Source organism: Eretmochelys imbricata, chromosome 15, assembly GCF_965152235.1.
Source record: "Eretmochelys imbricata isolate rEreImb1 chromosome 15, rEreImb1.hap1, whole genome shotgun sequence".
NCBI classification, from domain to species: domain Eukaryota; kingdom Metazoa; phylum Chordata; order Testudines; family Cheloniidae; genus Eretmochelys; species Eretmochelys imbricata.
The window spans coordinates 29243881-29256573 of record NC_135586.1 but is presented as its reverse complement, the minus strand read 5'-3'; positions in this window follow the sequence as shown (position 1 = coordinate 29256573).

The window sequence follows — 12693 nt, the reverse complement described above, 5'->3', positions numbered from 1 at the left end:
TACCCTGACCAAGTTCCCCTCTGAGCTCCAATACCAGTCCTGGCCAAGGGAACTCCATGTGTGCAGAGAGAGGCAAATATTTGCATTGAGGTGGGAGGGGAAATTGTGCCCTGATGTATTTTGGGCTAAATTTGGGAACTTAAATCCCACTGCGTTTTTTTTTTTGTTGATTTAGCCCGATGTCCAGCTTGAACCAGCTGTTGCTATTTCGGCTTAAGCTCAAGTCCTGTTAACTTTAGTGAATAGTTTTTAAAAGTGCAAAGACGTTTTAGATACAGTGTTTTGTGTTTAGAGCATTGGCTGCAACAGAGATAAAATCTGCCTGCTTTATGAGCTCCATCTCAGAGGCCTAGGGGCTTGTAGGAAGCCATAAAATGCACAAGGGAAAGAGATTCATTAGCAAGCTCATTGGTGTTATTTTTTTAGCCCTCCTCATCTGGCAAGACCGGAGAGATTAAAAACCAGGACAAAACAGCAGTTGGGGAAGTAGAATAACCTTGGAGAGTAATTTTTCCCACCAGGACACAGAGCAGACCCAAAGGCTGTCTCTTTTGGCACATCGCCTCTGCGATGTCTATGAATTTTTCTCGCAGCACTGCTCTTCTGAGAAGTGGCTCTAAAAACGGTGTGGCTCCCTGTTTGTTGTCATCTTGACTCCAGCTCTCAACTGCGCTTCGCTGACAAGTCGAAAGATGGCAGGGTGGGGGTTCTGACTGCCAGCCCAGCAAACTTCTGCGGGGATCTCAGAATCAAGCTGGGTCCTTCGGGTTTCTGCACCAGGGTCCTGTAGCTGGAACTTAGTTAGCAGTTTTGCAGATGACATACGAGACCAAATAGAATCCAGCTCCCTTTCCGCTGCTGCAGAGCGAAGAGGAGTAAAAAGGGGTGTCGACGTATTTATGTCACTGATGTCATCAGCTGTAACTGCACATTATTAGTAGGCCTGTGGAATAGGAAAGGCTCGTTTCACCTAGTCCCGTTCCAGATTAGAACCACATTTCAAACGACTGTCTCTGCGTTAAAAAAAATTGCTTTTAACTCAGCTGCTTTTGCCTTCCTGGCCATGCCACTGACTGAAACCCTGGGGAGGCTGACTGAGGAGCGTGGCATGCTGCTAGACCACAGTGGGTTTCGCAGAGCAGCGTAAGACATCTGATACAGCAGCCGTCTCTAAAGTGTCTGGGCTGTGGGTGAATTTAAGGCAGCATTTTTTGCTTTCAGGGCTGAGAGTCCTTTAATTTTGGTGAGGGCTGGGCTCCCATCAAAGATCCAGCCCATCAAACCAAAGACGAGAGAAAAATCACATACTTTTTTTGAGAGGAGCAGTATTTGCAAGCTTTCCACTCACCTTCTGGTCTTACATTCTCAGAATTCAGTCGAGGGGCATCAGAACAAATTGCTTGAAGATCACACTTGAAGATTTTGGTGTTTACATTCATACTCTGCTTCAAATATTTTCCATCTGAGGCTAATAAACCTCACTCTCCCCTTGCTTTATCCTGGTGAATGTAAATGTTTATAAATGAGTCAGCAGCTGGTTAGCCTGTGGCCACAGGAAATGGGAGCTTTGAGCTCGTTAGTTTAAGCCCTGGGTCAGTAGGAATCTGCAGACTGTGATTTTTCCATTGCAGGAATCGAGCCTTGAGCAAAGCTCTGACTTTGCAAATTAAAGGAAAACTAGAGGTGATCCAGATGTTGGCCATGGCGACTTCCTCCCCGGGAGGAGGGGGAAGGGGATAGATAATTTGCTTAGTTGTGCAGCCTTGTATTTTAAAGCTGGGGCAAACTGGTTCTAAAACTGGTTCTGATTGGCACCTGTGCTCCTTCTGAATCCTGCTCTGTCTGCCCTTTTTGAAAGATACAACCCGCACCTCCTCTCGGTAACCAGCCCTTTCCTAAGAGTCAGGCTTGTCTGTCTGTCTCAGTCTTTCCCACTGCTCAGGCATAGATCTGTTTGTAATAATCTTGTCCTCCAGAGACTGGAGTCTTACTCCTTCTCCTTGAGCTCAAGTGGCAGAGTTTAGTGATTTGGGAGCAGTGAGGTGTGAGTTCTGCTCCCTGTGCCACACAGAGGACAACTCTGATGTCTCTGTTTTGTACGGAGCCATGGACCCCTTCACATTGTTTTGGATTGAGGTTGCCTCTTTGTTAACGCTACTTGGCTGCCCTGGTGGTGGTGGTCCTTGCATAGGTGTGCAGTGGGTATTTTAGGTGCATCCATGAGTACAGGAGTACTGTATTTCAAACCTAGCCAGATTACAGATGAACAAAGGACATGGTGGAAGCATCATAGCTTGAGCCATTTGACACTGGCCTGGAGAAGGCAGTGGGGAATATGCTGTAGGGAAGGATGCTGTATCTGCTGAGGTTTTAAAGGGTCATTTGCATACCCAGCTAATGCACAAACGAGCAACCAAAGTCCAGAACTGACTCTCGTAATTTTGTGAGCTGGGGTCTATTTGTGTGGGGTTTTTTTCAGTACACAATGTTCCTATTCCCTTAGTATGTTGAGGGCCATGGAATATTGATTCAGTGGAGAACTAATGCAAGTGGTACCTGAATCTGGAAATCCAACCATCTCACCTGCACTTCGAGTTAGAGTCTGAGATGAACCCCTAGGTTTAAAGCTGCCCCTACGGTTCTATCCAGGGTCAGATCCCTGCCAGGAAGGGGCTATTTTCCAGCTCTGATTAAGAGCCACCTGCAATCTCATGGAAACTGTTCTCATGCGATTTGGACTCCAGGCTGCAGAAATCTCAGATCAGAAGACTTCTACTATTCGGGCCAGAAATCTCACAAGAACAGCTTTTTCTTTTCTTGGGACTTTTGTGGCTGTTGAATCTGGACCTTTTATCCCTGATATGGACTCGGCTCTGAATCCCATCCTAAAGCTCCTCCAGATCCCAGCACCACCCATTTGGTCATCCACTAGTTAATTACACCACCTCCATCTTCATCAAATGTCCTAGTTTTTTTTTTTTACAAGAACTCTCTTCCCTTTACATGATCTTTTTTAAAACAACCTTTCTTCATCACCTAGACCTTTCTGTCCACATGAAAAGTCTGTGGTTCCATAATGAAAGCTCCTGCTAGTTGTTGTTATACTGTGTAACTGCCGTCCACCCTGCTCTGTGTAGTGTATTTCTGGATTATAATTCAGCCATGTTTCCATAATTAAAGTGTTCTCAGCTGAGACACACATCAGAGGAACTCCTGCTACTGGAGACGGCTCTTAGCGTTTCTTCTTTTAGAATTTGTTTAAAAGGCCTGCACTATAATTTCCTAGCCCTCTGAAATACAACATGTGTTACAGAAAGCCCGTTGTCCAAAGATAGATGGGAACACAGTTGTTTCTTGCCAGCTGAAGTTTTTGTCTCATGATGCAAGAACATTTTTTATACAGAATATTTGTTAATTTTGTAGAAGAATTTTCACCACTTTGAAAATAAATTCCCATTGTCGGTCAATGCCAGACAGATTCTTGAGTTTCTCTCTCAGCTATATTCTCCTTTCCCATTTTAACAGGTCCGGCAGCTCTGTGGAGCTCATTCAATATTCCTGGGGACTCAGTTCTCTGTTTGGAAGTCACTGGAGTGTGATGGGAAAAGTCCTTCCAAGTTACTTTCAGCAACATGTGTTAGTTCCCATCAAGTCCTGTCATGCCAAATAATTCAGCTTTAAGAGGCAGCTCATATTTTTACAAGGCAATCCGTGAAAGCTCTTTTGTGGAGAGATTCTGAATGCCTTTTGCTTTATTTTCTGCCCCTTCTGTTCAGAGTCCTTCTCACTCACTTAGAAAGGGTGCTGAATTCTCTCTCCAGCCTTTTGGATTTACCAGTCTCTTACCCACACCACACCTTTGCTCTGGCAGCTTTAATTTGCTGTTGTCTCTTTTATCCTGCAGCCACTGATTGTTCATGTTATATTGGACTTTCCCTATCCGGTACAATAATTCCTTCATTTACAAACATGATCACACTTTGATGCTTTGAATTCAAATACTCTAGTTGGAATTTTAAAAGGACTGGACAATATAGTCACATGTGCTCCACTAAGCTTAAGTACTTTCTAAACAGTTCCTTACATAGAATCATAGAATATCAGGGTTGGAAGGGACCTCGGAAGGTCAGCTAGTCCAAGCCCCTGCTCAAAGCAGGACCAATCCCCAACTAAATCATCCCAGCCAGGGCTTTGTCAAGCCTGACCTTAAAAACTTCGAAGGAAGGAGATTCCACCACTTCCCTAGGTAACGCATTCCAGTGTTTCACCGCCCTCCTAGTGAGAGAGTTTTTCCTAATATCCAACCTAAACCTCCCCCACTGCAACTTGAGACCATTACTCCTTGTTCTGTCATCTGCTGCCACTGAGAACAATCTAGATCCATCCTCTTTGGAACCCCCTTTCAGGTAGTTGAAAGCAGCTATCAAATCCCCCCTCATTCTTCTCTTCCGCAGACTAAACAATCCCAGTTTCCTCAGCCTCTCCTCATAAGTCATGTGTTCCAGTCCCCTAATCATTTTTGTTGCCCTCCACTGGACTCTTTCCAGTTTTTCCACATCCTTCTTGTAGTGTGGGGCCCAAAACCGGACACAGTACTCCAGATGAGGCCTCACCAATGTCGAATAGAGGGGAACGATCATGTCCCTCGATCTGCTGGCAACGCCCCTACTTATACATCCCAAAATGCCATTGGCCTTCTTGGCAACAAGGGCACACTGTTGACTCCTATCCAGCTTCTCTGTCCACTGTAACCCCTAGGTCCTTTTCTGCAGAACTGCTGCCGAGCCATTCGGTCCCTAGTCTGTAGCCGTGCATGGGAGTCTTCTGTCCTAAGTGCAGGACTCTGCACTTGTCCTTGTTGAACCTCATCAGATTTCTTTTGGCCCAATCCTCTAATTTGTCTAGGGCCCTCTGTATCCTATCGCTACCCTCCAGCATATCTACCTCTCCTCCCAGTTTAGTGTCCTCTGAAAACTTGCTGAGGGTGCAATCCACATCATCCTCCAGATCATTTATGAAGATATTGAACAAAACCAGCCCCAGGACCGACCCTTAGGGCACTCTGCTAGATACCGGCTGCCAACTAGACATGGAGCCATTGATCACTACCCGTTGAGCCTGACAATCTAGCCAGCTTTCTATCCACCTTATAGTCCATTCATCCAGCTCATACTTCTTTAACTTGCTGGCAAGAATACTGTGGGAGACTGTGTCAAAAGCTTTGCTAAAGTCAAGGAACAACACATCCACTGCTTTCCCCTCATCCACAGAGCCAGTTATCTCATCATAGAAGGCAATTAGATTAGTCAGGCATGACCTTCCCTTGGTGAATCCATGCTGACTGTTCCTGATCACTTTCCTCTCATGTAAGTGCTTCAGGATTGATTCCTTGAGGACCTGCTCCATGATTTTTCCAGGGACTGAGGTGAGGCTGACTGGCCTGTGGTTCCCAAGATCCTCCTTCTTCCCTTTTTTAAAGATGAGCACTACATTAGCCTTTTTCCAGTTGTCTGGGACTTCCTCCGATCACCATGAGTTTTCAAAGATAATGGCCAATGGCTCTGCAATCACTCTGCCAACTCCTTCAGCACTGGTCTATAGCAGACTCCCACCACGACATCACCCTTGTTGCTCACACTTCTAAACTTAATCCAGAGACTCTCAGGTTTTTCTGCAGTTTCATACTTGAGCTCTGAGCAGCCATACTGCTCCCTTACATACAGTGCAACTCCCCCACCTTTTCTGCCCTCCCTGTCCTTCCTGAACAGTTTCTATCCATCCATGACAGTACTCCAGTCATGTGAGTTATCCCACCAAGTCTCTGTTATTCCAATCACATCATAATACCTTGACTGTGCCACGACTTCCAGTTCTCCCTGCTTGTTTCCCAGGCTTCTTGCATTTGTGTATAGGCACTTGAGATAACTCGCTGATCGTCCCTCTTTCTCAGTATGAGGCAGGAGCCCTCCCCTCTCGCGCGCTTCTGCTCTTGCTTCCTCCCGGTATTCCACTTCCCCACTTACCTCAGGGCTTGGTCTCCTTCCCCCTATGAACCTAGTTTAAAGCCCTCCTCTCTAGGTTAGCCAGCCTGCTTGCGAAGATGCTCTTCCCTCTCTTTGTTAGGTGGAGGGCGTCTCTGCCTAGCACTCCTCCTTCTTGGAACACCATCCCATGGTCAAAGAATCCAAAGTCTTCTCTCCAGCACCATGACACAATGATCGGTGCTCCCATGCTCACTAGCCAGCCTGCAGGTAATGGGGTGGAGAGCCTGGGAGCCCATGGTGTCTGGAGGCATTTGGACACAGACCTTCTCGGTCAACCTGTGGAACTCCTTGCCAGAGGATGTTGTGAAGGCCAAGACTATAACAGGGTTCAAAAAAGAACTAGATAAATTCATGGAGGATAGGTCCATCAATGCCTATTAGCCAGGATGAGCAGGAATGGTGTCCCTAGCCTCTGTTTGCCAGAAGCTGGGAATGGGTGACAGGGGATGGATCACTTGATGGTTATGTGTTCTGTTCATTCCTTCTGGGGCACCTGGCATTGCCCACTGTCAGAAGACAGGATACTGGGCTAGATGGACCGTAGGTCTGACCCAGTCTGGCCATTCTTATGTTCTCCAGAGAAGTTGTGTAGGTGGCTAGAAGGCGTTCCAATCCAGCTGTCACTGCCCCTGGCTCGAGAGCTCTGAGTGCTGTTTCAAGTCTTAGATTGGTTTCTGCCTTCTGAGGGTCTGTCCAGGGCCCCCCTGAGTTTTACAAGCCAGCCAGATGGGGAAGGAATTGGCTCTTCTCCTTAAGGATAACATCAAAAGGGGGCCCTCCCTTGAGGGGACAATGCCAGAAAGAGGGGCAGATCTCAGAGGGTTGGTGTTTGGAGCAGCACCCAGGAGTGCTTCTCTGGCCAGCCCAGAGCTCCAGAATAGGGCAAACCCACGAGAAACAGGCCCTGCCTTCTGAGCTTGCTGATTTTCACCTCCTTCTGTGGCTTTGGAAATGGCCCAAAAAGAGTCCCTCGCGCCGTGTTTCTGGTCCCGCCAGCGCTGAGCGGGGAATGAAAAGCAAAGGGGAAAACGGGAAATTAGAGGCTAGGCCTGATGGCAGCTCTCACTGGTTCTAAATTAGCCCAGCTTGTTTGCACATCCCTTTTTACTCTCATTACCCCCCCCCGGGGCCGGCCTCTCTGCAGCCATGTGTTTCTGCCCCACATCTCCTCTTTGCATCGCTTGATCCCTTACCACGGCTTTGCCATTGCAGTTCTCTGTTGCAAAGCGAGCTCAGAGAACTACAGCATCCAGACCCTGGGCTCAGCTCGGCTCCCCGGCTGGCCCATTCCCCAGCTACTCTGGAGTCTCAAGCCCTGCCCTGGGGCTGCTCCAGAACACTGCTGGCTTTCCCAGTGGGGCCTTGTCCCCTCGATTTCCTGCTGATAGGGATGTGTGGGGAACTGGTGCTGAACAATCTGATCCTGCAAAGTGAGTCTCTGGCAGAGGATCAGACCGAGGAAGCTGCAGGAAACCCGGCCCCCGTGTGAAGCCACAGGGGAGCAGGAGCTGGTGGGAAAGAAACCCCCACATAACCCCACAGCTGGTCTGATTAGCAACGGGCAGCCCCTGTGCTGTGCGTGCGGAAAGCCCCCAGGGAGGCCGGGCGGGTGCTCCTGTGAACTGCCTGGCCTGTGCCACCCCCAGCGAACGGAGCAGGCTGCTGATAGTGCAGGAGGACATTTACCTGAACCGGAGACTGCTCAGCATGACAACAGGAGCTTCGCTAAGTCCCCTTTCCACGCCCAGGAACCTTCCTCACACCCAGGACTGTAGCCAGGAACTGGGCCCAGCCCCATCCCCAGCGTTAGGGCCGGGGGGGTTCAGCACTCACATAGGGGGGCCAGTCTCCCCAGCTCTGTGCCGGCCAAACCAGCGGCCGAACTCGCCGTGACTTCAGGCTATTCTAAATCCGGCCGGGAATGTGTATAGCTCCGGCCGTGGTGAGCCAAGTCCAGCCCGGCTGGGGCTCAGCAGAGGACATTAGTTGAGAGCCTGGGTGGGAAGACTGATCAACGGCCGTTGTGCGATCCAGCCTTGAGGCTGCCTCAGGGAACAGACCCGCGGTGTCCACCCGCTGGGATTTCTTGGGGAGTGGAGCTGGCCGGGGGCGTCTGTTTAAATTCCCACAACCGATTTTTACCCACTGCAGGAGGAGACAGGTGGGGATAAGACGTGATTCTCCGGGGCTTTTGTGGGGGGGCAGCTGCCAAAGGGTGGAGCTGTTGGCCATACTCTTGTTTCTAGCGGATCCTGCTGATGAATTGTTTGATCTTCGGATCACCGAGATCAGCCCTGGTGCGGATGTTGGGATAACAAGCTAGATAGCCCCAGAGTGCTGAAGTGGTGTAACTCCCAGGCCTCCAGCAACATCTCCTGTCCTCCCCTCTACCTGCAGCTTGCTCAGTGATTCCTTCCTGGGGCCTGCGTAGGTGCTGAGAGGGGCCTGGGATCCCGCCCCTCCTTCCTAAAGACATGTTATGGTGCCAGGCAATGCGCCCACCTGGTTTAGCCTGGGAGCGAGTGCGTGAGGCTGACTTAGTGGAAGCAAAGACCGTGATGGTCGAGAGTGCGGCAGTGTGCGGAGGGCAGATCATGTTGGGGGAGCGAAGAGAGCGGCCTCCGGCTGCAGATGGTGGCTCTGGTTCTCTGCCGCCGCTCAGAGCGATACAAACGCCCTGCTCACGTGCAGGGCCTCCAGCAAGCATCGTTCAGCCTGCCAGGCCTCTTTGGATGGGGCTTTAGGAAAGTCACTGAACTGACTTTGCTTTCCCAGTAAAGTCACCCAGCTTGTCAGCTGCAGAACCAAGAACGGAACTCGGGAGTCCTGGCTTCCAGCCCCCTGCCCTGGCTCAGAGCCCCTGCACTCCCTCCTTACAGTCGCGATGGTATGAAGGATCCTAGTCTCAGACTCCTGTTCTAAGCCCGGGAACCCTACGCTCCCCCTTAGGGTCAGGACAGTACCCAGAAGTCCTGAATCCCAGAGCCAGCTCTAACCCATAGTCCTCACTGGCGCCGCTTGCTCTGTTGGATTATTATTAAATATTTGGGATGAATGTAACATCAGGGAAAGGTGCTGGACTGACCCCTCCGTCAATAGCTCCCCCGCCTCTGCCAGCATTCCTGGGCCCGGAGGGGCCATGTTGAGCTTTCAGAGGGCAGCTTACTCTGCAGGCCCATCAGTCCTTGGCCTCTCAGCTGAAATTGCCAACAGGGGAATTTTTCTGGCGTGGCCACCTTTGCCTTGGGTCATGCACTGAGCTCATTTCACTCAGGCCCCCGATTAGGGAGAGTCACTGCTGACTTAAGCTGGGTTTGAACCGGCAATTTAACACCAAAGGGCTCTGTAGTCTACTATCCATTTCGTGGAGGTATCCTGTCCCGGCTGCCAGCCGGCGTGAGTGGACAATACCCAGCTGAGTGCTGCCTGGGTTCAGAGACCCTCACATTCCTCTAAGGAGTGTGTTAGAGGGAAAAGGCCATTTTGTGCTAGCCCCACACATCTGGTTGTCACTTTTTCTGCATTAGCCACATGGCCAGCAGCAGCATTCCTCAGGGTAATGTGTAAAAGCAACCAGTGCAAACTGTGATTTATGCAGGGAAAGTGACTGAGCTGGAGCCTCAGCTGGTATGAGTCCGGACGGTCAGTGGAACGACAGTGATTTCCATCAGCTGGTCCGGTGTTATTGTTTATACACATCCCCTGGGTGCACCTCTGTGGCCCAGTAGCTTCCCCTTTGTGGTGTCAGAGTATGGAGGGCATGTGACTTGAGCCTGGAGCAAGAGGCCGCTGTTCGCTCGGAGAGCCATGAGTAATACTCAGACGGTGACTGTCCAGCGTCATTCGGGGCGGTCTGAGCCCCCCTGGCCATGTTACTGCCGTGGACTATTGACGATGCAAGAGAAACATCCGTGAAATCCTCGGGCCAGATCCCCTGCTGGGGTCAGTTGGACTTCAGCTGGGTTCTGCTGATTGACACCCTACTCACGGAGTCGTCCATCCTTCCATCTTCACCCATTCTGTTGTAGGTGTTTTCATAGAGCCTTTCACTGGGGTGTCTCAGGGCTGCTGCCTAGGTGAGTTTTCGAAGCTGGTAGTGGGCATTTAGCAATGCAGCCGTATGGGCAGCTATCACCTGGGGGGCTTCTCTCGATGTTCCTAGAGCAACAGAGTCCTGATCTCAGCTGAGCCTTCAAGGTGCTAGTGGAATAGTAATAATTCTCTTTTAATACAGTAGCTGGCTCATGGTCAGGTCCATTTGTTCCCTGGAAAAATCAAGAACCAAACCAAGGGCAAACCGGGAGGACTGCAGAATGTCACTGGCTGATGGCCCATACCCAGCGATCCCAGCTCTACCAGGTTCAGATAATGGACTCTTTGTGCATGGGGAAAGGAATCTCTCTGTGCCCTGCAAATTACTTTTCTACCTTCAAGTAATTAAAAATCACATGCTACGAATATTCCATTGTGAGAGTCATGGATAGACGCCAGCGTTTGTTTCTGCCCCTTTATCGAAGGCTTTGGCTAGCGAAGAAGCAAGTTTCCAGATAACCCCCCTTGAATTCTTTCTGTAAGTCAAAGCAGCCTGAGTCCACCTCATACCCCCAATGCTATCTCCCTTTCACAAAGCACAGGACTCTGTTACTGTTTGCAGGAACACAGATAGTGGCAAGCCAGCTTCTAGACATAGAGAAATGCAAAGCTATTAATTATAATTTGCATTTTCAGCTGGGATTCATGGGTGTGTGCTATCAGCAATGCAAGGTAGTGATATGGCCTCCATCACTATCGCATCAGAACCCCATGCATGCTTTACCTTGTGCTATTATCCCCAGTTTATAGATGGGGAACTGAGGCACAGAGACTAAGGGACTTGCCTAAGTTCATACCAGGAAGTCAGTGGCAGAGGAAGAAATTGAACCCAGGTCTTTTGTGATCTTAGCTAGGGCCCTAACCACTGGACCATCCTTCCTCATATGCCTAGCTCACAGTTCTGTGTACAAATTCAGCCTGTCAGCTGCAGTGTGAGGTACGTAGGCAGGAAGCTGTTCTAGCCCTTCTACAAATGGGGCTCCCAAGGCACCATGAGTTGAGAAAATAGTCCAACGTGTCCACTGCAGAGGTAAGTGTGGAAGCCAGCAGGATGGCTCTTGTTTCTCTGTTGTACCCACCAGACCTAGTTCCCTCCCAAATACCTGGGACAGGAAACTCTGGCATGTGGCATCTCCTAGGGCTTCTCTCCGTGTCTCTGGGGCATCATTCTGCTGGCAGATGTTTGGTTCTATGGGGTTTTGCTCTGAGCTGGTTTTTGTGTTGTGTTGTTTATCTGCCAGGCAATAAGTATCTGAGCATCCACTTAGCACATGGGCTGAAAGGAAAGGCTTTGGAATGGCGGGATTGGGTTTTGAGTGCAGAAGAGTCCAAGAAATACTGCATGGGGGGTGGGGGGGAAGGTGTCTTTGTTCCAACATTACTTCCAGGAGATACAACTTCTGCTCCTACAAGCCTGACCTTGTCCTCTGCTAGCAGAGGAGACAACTAGCCCATAACTCTCTGATCTGGCAGGCGGCTACTTCTCTTACAGCTCCAGGGGTATGGTAAGGGGAAGAGGGAAAACGATACTGCTAGGTGGCTGAATGATAACACTGAGCATCTCCCAGAGCTTTGCACTGGCAGAGCCTCTCCTATCCAAGGATCTCAGAGCTCTTTATGGATAGCAGTTAATAACCCGCACAGCTCTGCTGTGAAGGACAGAGCTGAAACCTGAAATTCCCCTGTGTTTTGTAGGGCATTTCCCGCTTTGCAGGGTGAGTTCCACTGAATTACTAGTCAAAAGACCCTCCCTTCTGAAGGAGAGGGCTTTCTAAGATTCCAGGGCTGTGGGTAGTAAGTGTTTTTATCCCCATTTCACAGGGAGGGAAATTGAGGCACAGAGATTATTGAAGATGAAGGTCACACAGTACATGTGCTGGCCCTGTGATGAGCACACAGGAGGTCCTGTCCTCACACCTGTTCTTAGACCATGAGCACGTGCAACTTTCTCAGCTTCAGGTAAGGAAAGCACCATGTTTCGCTGCGCTGAGGCTGGTTTTGTTGCTCTCAGCTGTCCCTCATTCTACACCCAGGTTTATCTCCATCCCATAAAACCCTCCTGGCAACTTCCTGATACTGCAGACCCCCTAGAGCTCAGGCGACAGAAGATGCGGTTTATGCAAATCAAACTGATGTTGTTTGCGGCCTCCTGTCCTGGTCACTCACTTGTGCCCATCATTGAGGGCAGGGGTGGGCAAACTTTTTGGCCTGAGGTCCACATTGGGGTTCCGAAACTGTATGGAGGGCCAGGTAGGGAAGGCTGTGCCTCCCCAAACAGCCTGGCCCCCGCCCCCTCCCACTTCCTGCCCCCTGACTGCCCCCCTCAGAACCCCTCACCCATCCAACCCCCCCACTCCTTGTCCCCTGACCATCCCCTCCTGGGACTCCACCCCCATCCAACCTCCTTGTCCCCTGACCGCCCCCTCCTGGGACTCCACCCCCATCCAACCTCCCTGTCCCCTGACAGACCCCCCCGGAACCCCTTTCCCCTTATCCAATCCCCCTGCTCCCTGCCCCTTTACCATGCTGCTCAGAGCGACCAGGACTGGCTGCCATG